A 4,519-nucleotide genomic window follows, 5' to 3' on the forward strand; every position below is an offset into this window, starting at 1 on the left:
GCTGCGATCGCTGAAAGTTGCTCATGAACTGAGCTGATTCATTAGAAATAGCACAATGATCGGTCTCATAGGCACCAGCACAAAGCTCACAGACACTAGTGATTTGATTAACTCCATAATTGGCCAAAGTATCCACCTTCATCCTCAAAGCCTTAATTGGGCAGCTATAGCAGTTGCTGCATCCAACTCCAGAATTCCTACTACTTTTCCCTGAGTTAGTCTCTGAGAAGGATTTTGGTATTCATTAGCAGCCATCAGTTCAATCAATTCATATGCTTCATTGTAGCTCTTAGCCCACAAGGCTCCTCCTGATGCTGCGTCGAGCATGGGTCTAGAAGTAGCACCCAATCCATTATAGAAACAGTTTATATTCATCCAATCAGACATGTATCTCCTTATATCGATCCCAAGCCTCACACAGAGATTCACCAGTTTGCTGAGCAAACTGAGTAAGAGCATTCCTGATTGCAGCAGTCTTCGCCATAGGTAAGAATTTAGTGAGAAACTTTTGAGCCAGATCCTCCTATGTGATGATAGACCCTGGTGGTAGAGAATGTAACCAGCACTTTGCTTTATCCCTCAGGGAGAATGGGAAGAGTCGCAGCATAATAGCATCTTCAGTCACACTATTGAACTTGAAAGTGTCGTAGATCTTGATGAAATCCCTGATGTCCATGTTGGGGTCTTCAGTAGGAGAACCCCCAAACTGAACTGAGTTCTGTATCATCTAAATCGTGCTTAACTTGATCTCAAAATCGTTAGCCAAAATGGATGGTCTGATGATGCTTGACTAAATATCATTGATCTTAGGCTGAGAATAATCCATCAAATCCTTAGGAATTTCTGCTTAATCTCCCATCAATATTAAAGCTGGTTCCTCGATGTTCTCTTCTTCTTTTAGCTTCTCTTTGTTCTCAAAAATTTCCCTTCGAACCACTGCAACTTCTTCCTCGGCTTTATCCAGAGTTCTCTTACGAGACAGCGAACGCGTATGCATACATGTTAGGCACAAAACACGCGCTAATAATTCACCCAAGTATACGCGTTCGCAAGTAATATATAATGATTTCTAGTACGTTCCCACAGAGACTCAGATTAATTATATTTATTTAACACTCACTCACCAATGTATAATTACTTCTCAATGTCAAGATAATAACACTTAAGGTTGATTAACTAATTATTAACTATAATTAACTACGAGAATAAAACACTTAAATTATTACTTGAATTAACAATATTAAACACACATGAGATCATAACTTCATTACTACTTCATTCAATAGTCATTGTTATTACCCTTAGCATGTAACAGTGATGATATTAATCGAACAACACAAAACTGATAAAAGCCAACTTTCGTTGTACTAGTACCATTCTACCAAACATCCACAATTAAGATAGAAGTTGCATAGGCATCAATTATGTTGAGACCCTATATGTCTACAGAATTTGACAACATAACGATTTAAGCGCAAGTTATTCATTATGATTACACAGGGCAAGTAAAATGGTTAGAGTTACCCTTAATCATGCATACAATACATGAACCTATGCTAGCATGGCAAGTTCTAAATCTCAAGATTCACTATCGCTTCACAAGAGATTAACAGGCTATCTTATATGTTCGCGACGCACATAAGACGAATAAGCACAACATATACTAGATATCATATAATCATCACAAACAAAGGTATTAAACAATTAACTAACGAAATCCATAGTAAATCCGCTACGACCCCATGATCACGATTAGCCCATGATAGAACTCATCGTCACCATGGGTTCATATGAAAACATGATAATAACACGATAATATAAACTAACTAACTATTTATTAAAACCAGAGTACGTCATAAGAGTATTAAGGTTCAAAGTAAAGAAAACTAGCATCCACTGTTACAACGAATAAAAGAATCACAAATTAATGTATGCTTCCTCTTCTTCATTGCGGTGTGCTAAACGGTCTTCTTTTCTTCTCTCCTTGCTCCTTGCTTGATGTATACTTCGTGTTGTGAAACATCTCTGAAGATTACTTATATAGAAGTCCACAAGAATCAGCCGTCTTAGAAGTCCAGTAGAACACGACTTAATAAAAATAAGAATTGAATTTCCCGACTCCGGGTAGCCGCCCCAGCTTCCCAGGCGGGCGCCCCAGATCCCAGGCGGCCGCCCCAGATCCCAGGCGGGCGCCTGGCAGGCTTCTGGAAAAAATATTTTCCTGCTCCTAATTTTGCTGAATTCTTCGCACATTCCCCCGAGACTGATCCCAAGTACTTCCCTAGGCTTATTTTGATGAAATCACCCTGCATACGCAAGCTATAACCTGAAATGCAAAAACACTCGAAAGCGCATCAAATACACAATATACTTGATTTCAAGACATCAATTCAAGCCATTATAAGATGTTCTAAGTGGTATATAATGCCACTTATCACACCCCCAAACTTAAATCGATGTTTGTCCTCAAGAGTCACAGACTCAAAAACAAAATAAAAACATGCATGAATGCAGACTACATGAAATGTAGCGATCCCCCTCGTGATGACTGAACCAACCAACACATGACATCTCAACAAATGCAATTAGGCGACTAAAGGTCAATCAAATTGCGCAAGCTAACATACAAATAGAAACGTGGTATGTGCGGATGCTTAACAGATATGCTTCGAAACTAGATCAATTATCACAACTCAATTATCCTCAAGGCAATCACATGATTATACGAAGAATAAATTCTAGACACAAAATGACTTGTAACACTTCAAGATCACTGGAGCTTATTACGGAATCATGCTATAATTCAACACAATAAATAAATGCTTATTTGATCATGCAATGAGTGAGGTCCACAAAAGACTTATGCAATGGCATCCATTTAACGAGCGTTAGGTTAGCGGATCCAGACTATAAAAGCCTTAGGTCACTAGGCACAAAGTCCCCTAAGAACTTAATAACTCGAATACCAAAGAGCTCACTCGTGATCAATTATGCATTAAACCATTTTTTTCTCGTTTTCTGTTTTTTTCTTCTTTCTTGTTTCTTTTTCTGAATTTTTCTTTTAAATTTCTGAGCAAGTGCGTTTCGCTCCATCTTGCTCAACCCTAGACTACTCGCATACAATACGAGCCGACTACTAGCCATTTGACACCTTGCCACGACTAGCAATGAATTTCAATTTTCACTCCAATTTTTTATATTTTCATGCCTTTTATCATTAAGAGCCTATCATCCATTCTAAGCATAAGCAATAGATTAACCTCAAAAACCATCAAACCATGACATCAATCTAGCCCTTTAGCATACTCTAAGACTTGGTGAAATTACAAGTGTTTCTAGCATGCATGTCAACCTACAAGATTCAACATCATTCTAACGCTATCACTACACTCACATCAATATCATAAATCAATCGGTAAAGTAATGTAAAAGGGATCATGGTATATTCATGAGCTAAATGACATGATAAATAAAGCTATAAAATAAAAAAAAAATCAAAAACTATATGGCAAAAATATGCAACTATATGAACTAAACTATCATGAATATGCAACTACATGACACACACACAAATATGCTCCTTAACTACCACCCCCAAACTTAAAATCTTCACTGTCCCCAGTGAAGGTAGTAGAAAGGAACACAGGGTATACCTACTCAGAGAAATCATCATCATCACCCTTAGAGGGTGGAGTGTCAGGAGGTGGATAAGCAGAGTCCTCACCAAAAATGGGCCACTGGATGTCAGCTCCAAAGCCTCTAAAAGCAGTCCGAAGTACTAGGGTGAGCTCCTGAGCAAACCTACTCTGTGACTCGTACATCACATTCATCTTCCTGGATAGCCTCCTATACTGGGCATCATCCATCCCTGAACCAGCACCTCCCTGGGCTCTAGAATAATCTGCCTCTTCATGAGCCTGACTGGGCCTAGCCATCGTAGCACCAGCTGCTGGACGTCCTCCTGAAAGACGATATCCCAAACTATGATCCTCGGTCTATCCACCCGTCCATTCCTGCATTGCATTCAGCATCGATGAATCAATAGGAGCGTCCAACATCTGCAGCTGCTCATAAGAAGGCCAGTGGACTCCAACTGCCCTGCACAGCTTCGTGACAGTAGAGGCATAAGGGATGTTGCTTTGCGTCATCCCCCTCAAAAACTTCAAAATCCCTTGGTAGATGAACTCACCAAGGTCCACATAATACTCCTCATTCAAGATCCCCCATAACAACCTGGCTCTCTCAACTATAATCTCATGTGCATGCGAACAAGGCAAAATATTAGCACAAATAAAGGCATTCCATGCACGGGCATACCTGTTCATCGCAACAGCCGGAAAAGAATGATACTCGTTAGATCCCATCTTAAACTTCCACACCGTGCCCGACTGACAGAGAGTAGCAACAATCAAATCCAAATTAAAATCCTCAGGGGTCTTCTCATTCCAATTCTCCTCCTCGGGCTTCCTTTGTCGTTGCCCAATAATACGGCGAATCACCTCAGGATGGTAATCAACCG

Source organism: Apium graveolens, chromosome 3 (genome assembly GCF_009905375.1).
Source record: "Apium graveolens cultivar Ventura chromosome 3, ASM990537v1, whole genome shotgun sequence".
In the NCBI taxonomy this organism is placed as follows: Eukaryota; Viridiplantae; Streptophyta; class Magnoliopsida; order Apiales; family Apiaceae; genus Apium; species Apium graveolens.